This window comes from Amblyomma maculatum, chromosome 10, assembly GCF_055883805.1.
Source record: "Amblyomma maculatum isolate TAMU_Amacu chromosome 10, ASM5588380v1, whole genome shotgun sequence".
Lineage (NCBI taxonomy): Eukaryota > Metazoa > Arthropoda > Arachnida > Ixodida > Ixodidae > Amblyomma > Amblyomma maculatum.
In genome coordinates, this window is record NC_139353.1 from 27,503,919 (window position 1) to 27,520,614 (window position 16,696).

Below are 16,696 nucleotides of genomic sequence, written 5' to 3' on the forward strand. Positions count from 1 at the left end.
ATTCCTTGTCAACATCAGCCAGCCAATCGCAGGGACACAGGTGCTCTCCTTGCTAATTCAAGGAACCAAACAGAGCAACATGTGGGAAATAAGTGTACAGAGAGCACAGAAGCATGTGTCCGAAGTCAATGTATTGCAATTTTTTATGACATCTTCAGCTTAGAGAATGTTGCATGTTGTTTTCAAGAAACCAGCACTCTCGTGTGTGACGCGTCTTTCATCGATATAAAGCAGGCATTTCATCAATATCTTTTTAGTCTTATATATAAGACTAAAAAGATATTGATGAAATGCCGGGAGTGAATATATATATTCACTCCCGTTATACCGAGTGCGCTGGTTTTGTGCGCTAGTTTTTATGCATGCAAACTTTTCTGCTCTATTACTTTCGTTCTGCGCTTAAATGTTGGTGCATACAAATGGTGCTCCGCGTGGCATCACTTAACCCTGAAAGCTATGAACCAGAATCTAAATATCATAAGCAGTGCGGAGTAGCACAGATCTCGCCTTAAAAGGGTCGATAGGGTTGGGCAAGTTGATCTGACATTTTGGCGACCAAGGCGCACGCACACATTGCGCTTACGTCTGTGTCGCGCGTGCTCTCGGTCTCCCGTTAGCTTTGGCGCCTTCATGTAGTAAGTACTCTGAGAACGCTTTCGTAACAGCAATGAAAACTCAACGGGATATTGTACGGGGACCACTTAGCGTGAAACCCCTTAACGATAGACCTTAGTGATGAAGCCTTCAATAGCATCTTTGGAACCCTTTGGTTAACCAGATGGCGCCTCATCCCACTCTTTGCCATCACGCAGCCGGCGCGTTACCAAACTCAAAGACAGGCTTCAACATATATCACTATAGTGCTACAGCAGTACGAAATTATCCAAAGTTATAGCTGCAACACGAACACGCCTACATGGCGCTGATCTCAATCAATTTTCGCATAGTTATAATCCCCTCTGCGGGACGTTTGGTCGTCGTAAGTAACCAGATAGATATTTTCGAGCTGTCGTACACTATTGAATGCAAGGAACACCTGAGTAGTATAGCCTTACTATATAAGGTGAAGAAAAGATATAGATTCGTGCACTTGGGTTAACACACCGAGAATGAGGCGCTTTCTTTCTGTTGACTAAGCGCATGTTGACTAGACGCCACTGCTCTGCGGTTTCAACTGTGTTTGCAGCGATGAAGAAAGATAATTGCTTTTTGTGCGTAATGAATCATGTTCTGCTGTCCGAATCGATATGCGTTGCGACAAAAACGTTGTTGACATTTTCCGACAGAAATAAAACAACATACATTTCACGTGCTTTCACGTTTCGTTAAACGATCATCTAGAAAATGTGCTCCATCTTGGAGGATTCTCTAAAATATACGACTAACACGGCTACCACTTCAAGTTATTGACGAATTCGCTCTCGCCCTAATATCTGCTCTGCTGACTGTCCTGGTCAGCTCAGTTAGTAGAGTGACTATACCCCGGAAAGGCGGCGGCTCCGGGTTTGATCCCTGGACCAGGCTGAATGTTTCTTTACTATACTAAGATACTGACAAAGCTTTATAGCTTTTCTTTGTAGCCGTATGACTCCGCTTGGAGGGATGTCAATGAGTAATTACTCCATTATTACACATCCACTCAACGTTGAGGTATTCCCTTAAATATTCAATCAACTCTGGTTCATAGATGGCCTGATTAGAGAGGTCAATACAAAATGTTGTCGCCTATGCCTGGCGCGTTCACCCAAAAATATATGGCTGCTTACGACGTTGCCTTTTTGCCTTCGAATTCTCCTCTCGCACATACAATAATCGTTCCGGAAGGCACCAATCCAAACAAGTTAACGACTATCGAAGCGGATCGCCCATATAACTATAATAATATCTTTGCGAAAATTCCCTTTTCCCGCTCGCGGCTTGGAGTACCACAATAATTAGTCCCACATTAGGCATGTGGTAGTTGAAGCAGCCTCATACCCTAAAATATATCTATTGCACATTCGGCATTGGGATCACTAATGTCATTCGGATCGAATGACGTTAGCATCTAATGTTATTATTCACCTGCTACACAAAAAAAACTTTGTGTCATTAGGCTCAATTCACCATCGAATGAGTTTGGGGAATTCATTTGCATTCGATCGCGAACCGAATGTGTACTCTCGACGCCAGATACGCTGCAGTAATAAGCAACGAGACAAAATATTCTTCGCACAGTGAAAGTTAAAAAAGGTATTTTTTGCGTTTTGTTTTAAAATATGTAAATTTAGGTGTAAAACTACTCGCGCTGCAGGCTCTCATGGAACGCCATACTCTCGGCAACAGCAGCGGTCCAGTCATGCCAGCGACTCACGATAATTTTGGGTTTTGTGTTCTTTGGTGGCCACTTCTTCCCGTGAGTTTATCTCGGAACTATTTAATGTTGTAACTGAGCAACTATAACTGTATGCACATCAATTGCATTCTCGTGTCTCCGTGCGTCTCCGCACTGGGTATCCGCGCTCCGCTGTGTCAGCCATATTGTCTGTTTACATTTATCGGATTTGTGGGTAACTCGATACTTGGCTAGCATTCTGATGGCTAAAGTGCTACAGCACAGCCAGAAATAATATTTCTCGTTTGTATTATCATACATAGATGTCTGAATCCGCTTTAAAATGCTATAAATGATTACAAACGCTTTTATGCGTGCTGATATCCTTAAGTGAAGTATTTTATTGGCTGACCGTAATTCCCACCATTTGCGAATGACATGTTTCATTTTGGAGCACTGATATAAGACGAATGACATTAAATCTGTTAGTGCGACAGATGTATAACATATGAGGCCCGAAAGGTTTTTGTTTAAAGTTTCTCTGGCGAAAGTGTCTGGTACAGTGTGTCATGTTTTTGGACGAAGTGTCTAGAAGCACGCAAATCGCAGTAGGTCTTTTATTTCCGTTTATTACACTAGTGCAAATGTACTCCCATGCAAACCTTACCGCGAATCAAGAACTAAGCAAGACTATTCGGCTAATCTTTCTGTCCGGCACAGCTGTTCAAAGTCGATTGTGTTATTCGCTTTATATGTCGAACCCTTATAGCTTTGCGCAACCAGATTCACAAGTATCCGAGGATTATAACTTTATCAGTGTAACATTTACAATTTTAGCTATATGCTGATGACGTTGCCGTCTTTTATAAAAAAAAAAGTGCTTTGGGAGTACAAGGCTCCCAACCTGAGCCAGGCAGCGCTCCAAGAGCAAGCGACTAGTGCCCTATACGGCGGGAATTTCATAACACGAGAGGTGGGCGGCTGAGGCGCCTTACTTCGCAATGGGCCGGCTAAAGTGCGTCTTTTTTAAATACACATAGAAAAGGTAAAGGCTGCTTTCTAGCGTGTACAGTTTGGAACAAGTCATACAAGACTGCAATGTTTCTGTGGAAGCGAAGTGTGCGACACAGGTGAGATACATTACCACATAAAGCGCACATCTTGAGGTCAGTGAACCATTTATCAGCATTTTTACGATATAAACGCACTAGCACTGCTAGTGGGAAGCTGGTCGGGTTTCTCAGCACAACGCTGGCTCAGGTTTTGCATGCTCGGCACGGGGATTAATCGCAATAACTTCCCGTTTCTCGTGCATGTGGTTTCGGACTTCATTACATGTTTTTTTTATTTGGTTCGTGAGCATATAAGCGCGGTTGAGCTCACTGCGACATTCTAGCTCGCGCGTTCATGTGTGCATGCGCTGCAACACCGCCAATATCGTCTCTAAGAGTGAATTCCTAATAAATATTACGCACGAACACGCAGCTCAAGAATCTGTTCTCTTTTTGTCCGCACGTGTATACGTGCACGATTGTGTATACGTACGTGCCATGAAATTTATTTTAAACTATGAATTATAAATTAACAGCACTTAATGGTAAAGTGTCAATTTCCGAATACTCACAGCTGCAAACAATACAATAGTTTGCTTAAGAACGGTAGTTTTGTTAATGAGCTTATCAGGCAAAGTCAGTAATCCAGTGATATCACGCCATCTAACTACAGCCGAAAACTGTCGCCAAGTGTCTTAGTGAGTTGGAAATCCCAGCGAAAACCACGAGAAGCGGTGCACGCAAGCGCAGCAATAATGCCGTTTGTAATCTGCATGTGTTTCGCGTTCTTGTGCAGCTAATTCGGAATGAATCAAAACAAATTGCCTAATATTTCTGCCTGCTAATTCTATATGGCTTTGTCAAATTCATTTAACATTGCCGGTGAAGCGCGCTGCCTTCTAACGCGTGAAAAGCAGCAAGCGAGTCAGTTTTAGGTAGGGTATGCAAGCTTTCGTTTAAGAAATCCAGAATTCGAATCAACCTGCGACACGACTGTGATTACTATAGTACTGCTAAGCGATACAAATTAAATTTACACTGCAGCAAAGGAGACACTTGATTCTGCTGATCACAGCTATCCACGCTTCGCGCCTCTGTTTCTCATACCACCTGCCCGGGAAGCGGTAAAGTCTCATCGGCGGATCCCGGTTCTCTGTGTTGCGCAGACTGTTGTGACAGTGCACAACACAACAGTAATGGCTTCCTGCTCTTCGCAAAGACAAGGGGAGATATGTAATTACGAACAGTTGAATAATATTACGAGTGACGCACGTTTCGGCACTGCTCAACGTGTCGCCGACTCTGCTGCACTCCGCGACTCCGCTGTCGGCCAGCTCCTGGCTATTTCAATTTGCGCCTCTGTGGCATTGCTGTCGCGCCTGGAAACTTGAGGTTGAGAGCCCTGTAAGGTGGGACTTCTGGTTCCTCTCTTTCAAGCTCGGAACTATGAGTCTTGCTAGGAGTCACAAGTCTTTTTGTGAGGCTCCAAATGCAGACTCAGAGGAGTCTGCAGCTTTGGAGCTTTAGTGGGAACAACGTTGCAACGACTGTATGTTTGCAAAGCTCATCTTTGTTTCAGAGAAGCTAGTAGGCGACATAGAAGCAAGCAATGCATCGACCAAGTTCAAGCGTCAAACAGATATTTGGAGTCCTTTGTGTGGCGCGCTGATTGAAAGCCTATGCGCGAAGGCAGTTGGTTTATATCGCTAGAGTTTGGAGGAGTTCGCCTCGTTCACTTTTTTATTTATCAGTATGTCTCATAGTTGTTGTTTTCAAAACTGCAAGCCACCCCTTTTTCTAGCTGCATGTGCTTAATATTCGTCCAAGCTATCGCCTGCCATATGTCCGCGCCAAATTATCATGACAGTGAGGGTATCTTGCTAGTACAATGAGGGAGGTTGCCGGTGCATTGGATTTTCTCACAATTTACTTTCTTTTTTGAATTTTTTTCAACCTGCTAAGAAAGAATATGATGCCTGAGCCTGCTCATCGAAACCTTTAACTTTGGTCTTTCGACTCTGAAAACTTCCTCCCTACTTTAACCATCAAGGCCTCATTTCGCTTCAAGAAAAGTTTTTCACCATGTTCAGTGAATTTCTTAATTTTGTGACCAACTATACTAACCGGAGATGAGAGGTCAATGCTTCTTGCAGTGCCATGATGCTGTGGTGTCTTGGGAGGGCAAATTAGAAAGGGAATTCAGATCTTGCCTTGCACTGCAAAGTTTCCTATAGTGTACCCTCAGACAATGGTCGCCCGGGGAAGCAATGAGTGTAAGGTGCGCGGGATCACCCTCCTGAGGTTGTCACTTTTGACGCAATGTGGGAGCTGAGTGAGATGTATGACCGTGAAAATGCTTATCAGCGTCGCGGAATTGCGCACGCGTATATAAAATCTTTGGGACATCGGCGTGCTTGATTTTAAATCAATAAAGGGGGCCCACTTCGAGTAAAGGTAGAGCTCTCACTCGGGACCCACGGAATCTAAGCGACCTCTACACTAAACAAATTTTGCTCATAGGGTAAACTTTTCAATTCACTTTACTAAATGTGACAGTTAACTTCTGGCATGGACCGCCTTGGTTGTGACGCCACAACCTTTTCATCGAGAATGACTCATCCCTCAACAATGCCGCTTTTCTCGTTCAACGTGAATTTCAGCGGTATCGTCGAAAAATATAACGGGTCCTGTCGCAAGTTTAGCTTGGCGGAAAAGAGCAGCGCAATACCACTTTCACCTCATCTTCGAAACACTGTGTAAAACGCCACAGTTGCTCTCTTGCCCGTCGTCCAGCCATCGTCTCACAAGCAGGTGGAATGAGTTTTCTTAAGGGACAGTTTCGCCGAACATGGGCCACTGCCATGACTATACGCTTTCGTCGCTCTATTGTATTTAGTGGTCAATCAGATTTCTTCCGCTGTCCCGAATCTACCAAAGAACATTTGCAGCTAGCCATAAATATTACCGAAATTGCTTAAAACTATCAGTCGGCGTGGGCTTAACTGACTGTAGGACTACTCTCCAAGGTTCATGGCGTACCTATGTCACAGTTTTTTTTTTTCTTTTTTTTTGCGGCTAAGGTGAGTGCTCAGCGCTTAAAGAGGCCCGAAAGAGACCTCGACAAAATTGAAAGAATCATTTGCCAATTTCTTCGCTGTCCCCATTCCATCCCAAATCGCATATCCCCCTCTCATCAACCCATTGCCTTTTCCTCACTCCCACACCTTTCCGCTACTTCCCATGGGAGATTAAGGGAGTTTTCCCAGGTCTGCTTCCCGGCTGTGTGTCGCTGCGGAAGCTTCCCCCCTTCATTTTACTAATTTCTAACCAAAAAGGCATTGTCCAGATGAAACAATTTGGTGATTTTTAATTGTTTTAGGCCCGTTATGTAATAATGCCGCGCGGGCAGGGCATTCCTATTTTTATTTCCTTAAGGCACACTCTAACTTCTGTGCATACAGCAGCAGCAACCTCTTGCACTGTCGATCGGGAGTTCACTACAATTATCTGACCTGTTTTGCTCTGGGACGTTGACAAACACTGTGCGTCAGTGCAGGTTTCAGCTCGAGCTCAAGGGCTCAAAGCGTCCTAGATGAAAAACAAAACGCAAATATATGAACAAATGCCATTTTCACACCCTCTAGGTCCACATATGTTGGCTACGCAACACTCTCATTTCTTGTAACCTATCATATTACCCTCCAGCCAGATTAGTTGCTGCTTCTAGTGCATGGTTGAACCACCCGACCTCTTTCTTCCAAGTGCCTAGATAACATGAGGCCGAAAGAAGGAACATTACTTTGGTGCTCAAAATAATAAACATTTGAACACTTCATCTGTGTTCTATACTTAAATATTCGTGTTGACAGCATTATCACGCGCCATTTCATTACTGAAAAAAAAAAATAAACAGAACACTGTCGCAAGCGAAGATCCCCCGTTATGAGCTTATGGGTCTGCCCGGCTTCCATTTGTTTTCGTAGAAATGTTTAACACCGCACTGAGCTCGCATATTGATCATTGTTGTAAAAAGCGCTCACACCCTTGTTGATTGTGCGCCGAGCATAAGGAACACAGAGCTTCTCGATGAAATAAGTCAATGGCTGCAGCTAAAGCCTTTATAACAAGCCGTGATATCACTAACACGGTGAGCAAAATTACATGGAGTTTCGTATTAGACACTACTTCTCTAGAAAGGCTAACCGCGACCTTGCTATTAATTATTGAAGCAGCTTTAAATAAACCATTTTTCGAATAAGCTCCCTGCTTAATTCTAAGCGATCGAAAAAAACGCAAAACGAAGAAACAAACTTCTCTTGGAGATAAAAGGTTGGTGCTGAGCTCAGAACCTTCTGCCACCAAATAGGCGTGTATTGTTGAAAATAAAGGGGCAGTGATGGCTGCACGATCAATACGGATTCCCTTGAACTGTGTAGTTTGTAGATTAGGCACACACATTCTTTTTTTTTTTTCACTTGCTGATGCTTTCTGATACCAAATCTTGAAACCCATATGCGCTTGCTTCTAGCTGCAGCTTAGTATAGCGGAATATTCAGCCACTATATCAGAGTGGCTTGGAACCACCAAAGGAGCTTCTTTATCTTTTGAGTGAAAAACTTCAGTCGCACAAGTTATCGCATCAGGACCTTGAGGATATCACCAGGCTGTTTTCTTTTTTCGCGATTACTTAAACAGTAAGGGAAATGTTTTGATGTCATCATTATCTCACTTCATTTGTGGGAGATACAAGAGGCGAATTCTGTTTTAAGCATTTCATCATCATGGAAAGGTTATTTTTAAGTACTTGCTTCTTGTTTGAGCGAAATAACCGAGCTGACGCTGCATAAGTAATACAGATATTGGTTTATAAACATCCGCAGAAGTGGAAATCAATGAGAGCTCATATTGGGCAAAATGTAATATTTATGGTTCTGTTCAGTTAGCTTGATTATAGAGCACTGATAATTGGCTTTCGATGCCACCACCTGCAAACGACATTTATAATCGGTTTGTACCCTGACGACCTAAACGGTAACTGTCAACTAATAAGGGATATGAAATGAATAGGAAAACTAGCGCAAGTTATAGTGAGCTGCCCGATGTTGTGTCCGTTTAAAATGACTATTTGTAGAGGCGAACTAGGCAGTATTTTTACTCTTGTTTCCATAAGGGTATTTAATATCATTGCATTGAGAGCAAGGGGAAAAGCATGCCAAATTTGAATCAAGAACAAATATTCAGCTTGTATGTATAATAACGGCAGCTCATATAAAAGCGCCGATGAAATAGATGAACTAGCAAACTGGTTGATTAACAAGGGAAGAAATTTGGACAAGTCGATATTAATCCATAACGTAAGAGATTTACTTACATTATGTATTTACCTACATTAAATCACGCAGTGGAGCTGATGGAACTGCATGAAGATGACGATGTTTACGGCGCAGCGCGGTAGTGTGCTGCAGTTTCAGACGAGGCAGGATCAGCTTCGTCGATAGCATACTGCTCTCGTGCTTGGGCACGACGATGTTAGCTGCCCAGGACGAGATGAAGACCGCAATGTTTTCTGCGCAGAGCGAGATGAAACAACACGTGACGCACGAGTACGTGGAGCCATCTGTGGAGCGCATGAGGTACCGAGTCCAAAAATAACACGAGTTTTGGGAATGAACGCAGTACAGCTGACGCTCTAAAAACTGATTTTGTTCTCCGAGACTCGACTCAATATCCGGCAGCGGCACTGCAAGTCACGTGAAAACTTTGTTTTATACTTGAGTTTTCCGGGTTGTCAGAACAAATACTTTTCATGAACGCTATACTGCTGAAAACATTATGGTTTGCTGCTTTTCAAGACAGTCCGCAACAAGATAGAGTTGGTAAATGAAGGCATACTGTAGAATAGACCCCGTGGCTCTCTACAACGCTTAATTCGTTGCGCTAAGCAAGGACACGGTATAAATACAAAAAAAAAATCTACCTTTAGTTGGGACACCTGGTATATTCGTCCCATTTCCGTGGTACAGTGGTTAGGGCGATCGACTGCTTAGCCGGGGCCAGGGGTGCGATTCTGGGTGCGGTAACAATTTACAAGAGGCTGGGGTATTTTGTGATGCCTGCGCACGTTAATGAACTGCAAGTGGTCGAAACTACCCAGCCCCCACATACAGTCCCTTTAATTGCTGATATCGCTTGTGGACGGTAATAATAATAATAATAATAATAATAATAATAATAATAATAATAATAATAATAATAATAATAATAATAATAATAATAATAATAATAATAATAATAATAATAATAATAATAAAATAATCTGTGTTTAGTATATGTAAAACAACATACAGTAACGGAAGCGCCAAATCCACAAGTGGGCTAGTGCGGCGACAACCGGCAGCCGCGGCAATCTTCGCGCTAGATCAGAGCTTTAGCAGAGGCAAAAAGAAAAAGATAAGAACAAGGGAAAAAAAAAGAAACATTTGGCACAGCACACTATGAAAAATCCCCTGATAACATCAGTACATATTATAGGTTCTCTAACGCTTGAACAGCAACTCTCAGTGTTTTGCGGGTGGTCAAAAAATACATCGTCTGGTAGTTCGTTGAAGATAGCTAGAACATAGTGTCTTGTTGCTTTACCGTAGTGAGTGCATGCGCACTCTCGCTTTGAGATAACGAGAAACATTTCTCAACGATAATGGTTTCGTATTCATGTGCCTGTATGCATTGCTCCAAAAATATTTTAGTGCCACAATTTGCTTAAAAAGGTTGTCAAAAGAAGGCAAACCGGCTGTTCTAAAGACACTGCTGGGCAAGTTTTCCTGTGGCATGTAGAGAACACTTGTAGCGATGTTTTCCAAAATTCTATTAAGTCGACATTTCCACGTCAAAAAGGAGTTAAAAAAGCAACAGATACCGTATCTTAAAACATTACACCCCAGAGCATGGGCGATTAGCTTTTCTGATAGAAAAAGGCATCATAGTTTTCAAATTAAACAACAACATGCACACTTCCGAGTTTCTTACAAATATGGGTCAACTGAGTATTCCATGTCAGATCACTGTCTATGTGTACACCAAGATACTTAAACGACCGGACGCTAGCTATAGGTTGACAAGAACACAAAAAGCAATATGAGGGATATATAAATATATAGAAGCTACACTTACGTAAGCATAAAATTAGTACACCCCTGATGGCCTCTTGGAGTGCTCTCTTTTCTGCTATTTATTGTCAATAACACACCCCACTGCTTTTGTTTGGCAGTCCCAAGAACTCGGAGGAAGTTCAGAAGAAAGCTTGAATACAACGTGCTTGCTCAAGACATGAAGGAGACATTATTCCCACAAATATATTCACACCAGGATTATGCAGCATTCGAAAGTTTCCCTTTTATGTCAGTCTCAACTGCTCATGCGAAGACAGAACGAAATTTAAAAAGCAATCTTCGCTACTAACCATAAGGTATATCATGTCGATAAATATGTTCATGACAGTGTTTTCGAGTATGCTACTTTTTTCCTCGTAATTAAAATATCTCAGAAAGCTGAATTCGAGTTTATTTTTTAATTGCTCTCTTCTGGTGTCATAGTATAACGATGGATAATGGGAAATAGCAGAGAATGGCCAAGGAAGTGTCAATGCGCAAATGCAAACACGGGTTCAGTTTTGAAACGATAACATAAACATGGACTGGTAAGGTGTGGGCGTGGCTAATTTAGCAACTGGCGAATAGCATTTGTAAGGTCTGTGAGAATAGAGTGATGGTCCCCCGGACAGTTTATACTTTGGGACCTCCTTCTGTAATACTGATAATCCATGCACATGTACCTCACAGTGAAAATAAAGATGAAAGAATGAAAGAAAAAAAAAACATTGCTAGCAACCTGTATTTATGAAATGATAACAGTTTTAGCGATGATTTGATGGCAGCTGGGCTGTAATTTATGCTAATAGTTGAAGTTTATAAATATAGCTGATTGATTTAGGAGACTCCAGTTAGTAACTAAATACACTTTTTCCTAATTCCACGAATTTGTGCGCGCGCAGTTCCTGATCAGATACGGGTTACCTATGTTTGAAGTTTTGTGGCGGTGCTTCCTTGTTGCAAAATGTATATTCGATGAAAATAAGTGCTTACATGTTGCCAGTAATTTCATTGGTGTGACTTTCTGAATCACCATGATGAAGCCCAAAAACGGTTATTGCCAATTAACGATAAATACTTATTATTCATTATTTAACCTCCCAACTCTGGCAACGTGTTGTTTAACGGATACTGTGTCTACGAACGACCACCCTCACAACCTTCAACAATGACAGCTTTCGGCGGTATTTACTTCCTGAAACAAATCCCAGTGCTCCGAGACACGTGGGCAACGCGAGGCTACCGTTCGGGATTATCGTTTGAGCAAAAATGAACAGAAACTTTCTTGCTTGCTTGTGCGAAATAAATGTCTTATTGACTATGCAAGTGCAGAGTAAATAAAAAAAAAAACGACAGGAACCAATCCAAACATGCGTTCTTGCACTGATATAGAACCACGGTGTATAGAACGTTCTACGCCAAGAGAAAAGAAGTGCAACGTGAGTGGCGCCATCTGCAGGCAGCTGTTGTAACTCTAACAGAAAAAAAAAATAGTGAACTCTTCGCGCTAGATGGTGCCAGCTGCTTTCAGCTGGTAGGGTGCCTCAATGTCAGCGCCGCGGCGCTGCATCGAGGCATCCTATCACCTGGTCAAGAGGGTAACTATGTTTTGAAGCGAGATCTCGGTGCCTTAGAATGTGACCAACAAAAACAAATATACGCAGGACAATGACAGATGTACACTGTATGAAATATCTTTCTGATGAGCCTTCCGAATAGTGCAAGTTTGAGAAAACCAATAATATACAGGCAGTGCTCTTTCCTTTCTCTCAGCCCCCGGGCTCTTCTGACATCGATAAGCAAACATACCTTGTAGCTATGTTTTCCACTCTTGTTTTAGTTTTTAAGCTTTATGGGCTCATGGTGCAAAGGAGTTCGCAGAAGGTGCCCGCAGAACGTGACAGTAGAAAGTATGTGTAGAAAGTGTCTGTCCGTGTCTCCAAAATTGGCCTTTTTGACTCCCGAAATGGGATCTAGCCAGATTTGGTTATTTAATTATTCAATATTTATTTCCTCTGAATGCCGATGTATTACAGAGACGACTTGGCCAATAAACACATTAAGAACAAAAAAGAGGAATGGGGAATTCAATACATTAAGGTAGTGCATTAAACGGTATTGGCGAACGTTATTTTGGAGAGACTGGTGTCATTAATGGCAACGGGGGAGAAGAAAGGGTGGTTCCAGTCCGAACAAGTCTTCGGAATGAAAGAATTAAAATGTAGATTCGTGTGGCAGTTCAGTACGACAACCTTGAACTTGAGGTCGGTGGGGGAAAATGTATGATGGCGGCTGAAACAGAGAGGATCTAAGAGTGGAATTAAAATGATAAATCTTATGAAATAAGCACAGGCGTGATATTTTTCGGCAAACAGACTGGTCAGGTAAATTAAGGTTAGGCGTTATTATGGAGACACTGGCTGATAGTTGGATAGTATGAAACGTGCAGAATGATTTTGGATGGTTTCAGCATTATTAAAGAGTCTATTGATGTGCGGATCCCAGATTGACGACACATACTTGAATTTCTGTTGGTCCAGGGTTTTATATATAGCATGCTGTCTAATCCAACTCGAGTATGCGTAATTCTGTGGTAGCTCTCAAATTTGGATGGACCCCGAGAAATTAGGCCCCCTGGATCTCCAAGGACTGACTGCATGAAATTCATTAAAATTGATATCGAACCTAATTTAACTTTCTCCTGCTCAGTGCTGCCTTCCAAATTTAATGGGTCACTGCCAAAATCTAACTTTGTCCGAAATTCAAAAACATCAGTGTCCAACCTAATTTTACTACGGCCAACTGAGTGGTGACCTCCAAATTTACGTCGGTCTCCCAAAACTTGGCATGCCTACACATTGTCCGCGCGTGGGATGCTGCGTGCACACTTCAACATATTTATTTCTTTTTCTTCATTGGACGATAGTTTTCTGTCTTATCCCTTGGTTCTTGTGCATTTAGTGAAAATCACTTTATCCTGAGCTCGAAATTCAGTGCTTGTCTTGACCTGCCATTTACGCTTTTGCACACGAAGTGGAACAATATTACAGTTGGTTTTCTCGTGACATGCGTAATTGCTTTTCTTTTTCCAACTTTCATGCTATATTCAGTGTTTTCGCTCCTCAACGCTCTCTCATATATATTGCATAAAAGTTTTGTACCGCCTTTATTTAGGCTTCTTGCTTCCCTCACCATCAATATCACTTCTGTCCAGGGGTACTTTAACTTTGGCGATGAAATAAGTTTTACTAGAATTGGCCAGTATCAACCAGGATGCTGATGCAAGCACTGGCGCTCTGGTTAAGATACTTATAGCCTCTGTAGATATAGGTGATAATAAATCACCGGTAGACATTATAAAAAAAAGTGTTTCGAAGATTGGTGACTTGAAATAGGGGAGGTTATGTAAAACAGTTAATTGTAGATGGTATTGTAGATGGTTCAGGATATTGTAGATGGTAGATGGCCGTAGAGCTTGTGAGTAAAGAGTGCTAGCAACGAAGACAGTGCAAATAAGGACAGCCAGGGAAGGGAGCGCGACACAAAGAATGCCACTATCAACGGGTATATTTTGTCAACTAGTCACATTTATACAGATGTTTACATCACATGTTACACTTGCGCGGCGTCAGCTATCTTCGGCAGACTGAACTTTAAGAGATGAACGGCTTTATCGCCCTTTGAGTTAGACAGGTACAGTCTTCGTGAAAGAGTAGAGCCCAGGGAGTCTGCTTTTGAGCCGTGTAGTGGCGCTGATTTAGCAATAGTGTAGGTCATTGAAGAGGGCAGGACAACAAACCTTACCATCCAAAAATTCGGAACACTGTAAAAGTATTGCAAGTAGCACTAAGTGGAGCAGAATCAGATACCCTGGGCTCTACATGCACTTTTTGACAGAGACTGTACCTATTGTCAGAAAGAGGTTACAACAAAGAAAGAAATATATATATCAAAACATTGCACGGGATATTGGACCAGTACAAGCAATCTCTGTTTAGAAGCTTCGAGCAAAACTCTTGCTTTTTTACTAGCACGCCTCCCCAGAATATTTGCTGCTTTAAAGCCGGGTACGCACTCGCATGCCATTATAAGCCTAACTGGGTTCACGAGCTAAGTTTTTAAATCATGTTTTGAGAACGTCACCTTAAATTGCCACTAAGGCAACATCCTGTCTGTCCGATATAGCATTTTCAGCCAGAGAGGGGCTCATATACGCCATTCTCAAGGCACATCTAACAAATGCTTCTTCATGCTGCTTTGTGCAACCACGCTCTTCCTCACAGTAGATACGGGGTCACAGCTTAGCCAACTTATTTGGAACAGAGAAAACAAGCGACACATAGTCCCTGCTGATTTTTGAGGTTATATGCGACACCTTTTGAACATAACGTATCACCTCTAGCTTGGAATGCTCGCATTCCAAAGCAGCCACATTTTGACTAGATGTTTCTTTAGGAGGGTTTCAGCCACTGCCGTGACGACCGAGCAAGGGAAGCCAGTGGCCAAAAGCCTGCGTACCCGATAGTAAAACATATTGACCAAATTTCGTGCGGACACGATTTGCGAAGCTTCGACTCCCAATAGATTAGAGCAATGGCTATTTTAACAGCCTTGGAATGGGATGAGTTACAGGACAAGAGTTCGTTTTACCTACATGGGAAATACGCTCAACCAGTGAGGCCTACTGAAACCCTCAGCTACAGGTATAAAAAAGGAATATTCGTTTCATTATGCTGGAGTTCACAGGGGAAATACAGGCATTTACAATTCTCATTAGACTTGCCTAAGACCTGTTGAGCAGAATTTTTAAAAGATCTACTGCAGTTCTTTAAAGGTATAAATAAATCGACATATCTAAACACCTTTCAAAACCGGCCTGCAATAAAAGATGGACATAAAAGACGATCAACAGGAGCTAAAAAAATATCGCATAAAATTGACGCCACAGAAGAGTCTATACAAATACCATTACGCATCAAAAAAGGCTGCTTGTCAAAAGAGACAAAAGTGACACCGAAATAAAATTTCAAAAAACTTGGAGAAATTGTCGAGGGATAGGCCTGTTAAGGACTGAAAAGAAAGCTTTCGCTATATTTCAGCAGATTCTTTCACGGCAGATAAAAGTTCATTTTATGGATTTCAATAAAATAAGTATCCAACGTCAACTTAGAAACAATTTCCGTAGGAGCAGTTATTCTTGAGGAAACCTAAAGCTTATTCAGACATCTTGGTCAAAAAGGATCATTCATATTGATTAACCTAAGCTTGTTCAGCAGAAACCGGCTGACATATTGCTGCCAAGAGCCATTGTCACTAACAATCATTCTAAAAAGAATGCTAGGTTTATGAGTCTCAGCAACGTAAAGAAAAAAAAACCACTCTGGCAATTACCTCTGCAATTCCAAATATTATTTGATAACTTCAAGTTCAAAAGCGTAGACTGACGGGCAAGTTGGTACGATACTCTAGGAAAAAGCAGCGCACCTGCACAAACACGAGGGAGGAAGAGACGACACACAACGCTGACTAACAACAACTGAATATTTTATTCACAGTGGCTCAGTTTAGGTACAACTAGACACTTCTGAAAACCAGAGATGAAAAAATAAACAGGTGGAAACAAGACAATAATATTGTTACGGACAACATCAAGGAAGAAGAAGCGGGCAGTGGCGCGGACAGGAGCGCTCGCGCTAGGCCCGCGAACATTTTCATTAAAACGTCATCTCACTGTCATCGACCATCTCTCTGTCCTCTGCTCTCCTGTTTTCATCGACTTGCCGTATCGTAACATTTGGTTGGAGGTGCTGGTACCTCATCATCACCCCCCATCCTGGTACGGAGCATCAGCGCCCTGCGACTTCTTGCGCCGTCGGCGAAAGGTTAGGAGGCACTGCATGGCTGTTCCCCAGCCTGCCGGACCCAGCAAGACCTTGCCGTTCCTCCGCCCCGTCCCCCCCGCCCCGACCACAAGACACGACGAAGAAGAGACTGACCCGAGACGCCACAAATGACCACAAGACACAAGGAGAGACCCGAATGACCTAATGTGACCCCACTGACCTGATGTGCCGACCAAGGACCCTACGACCCCCAAGACACCGCTACACTTCAAGATATTCTCCCCTGCCTATGCCATGCGGTGCGTGCCTTGGCCTCCGCCATCGAGTCGTGGCAACGTG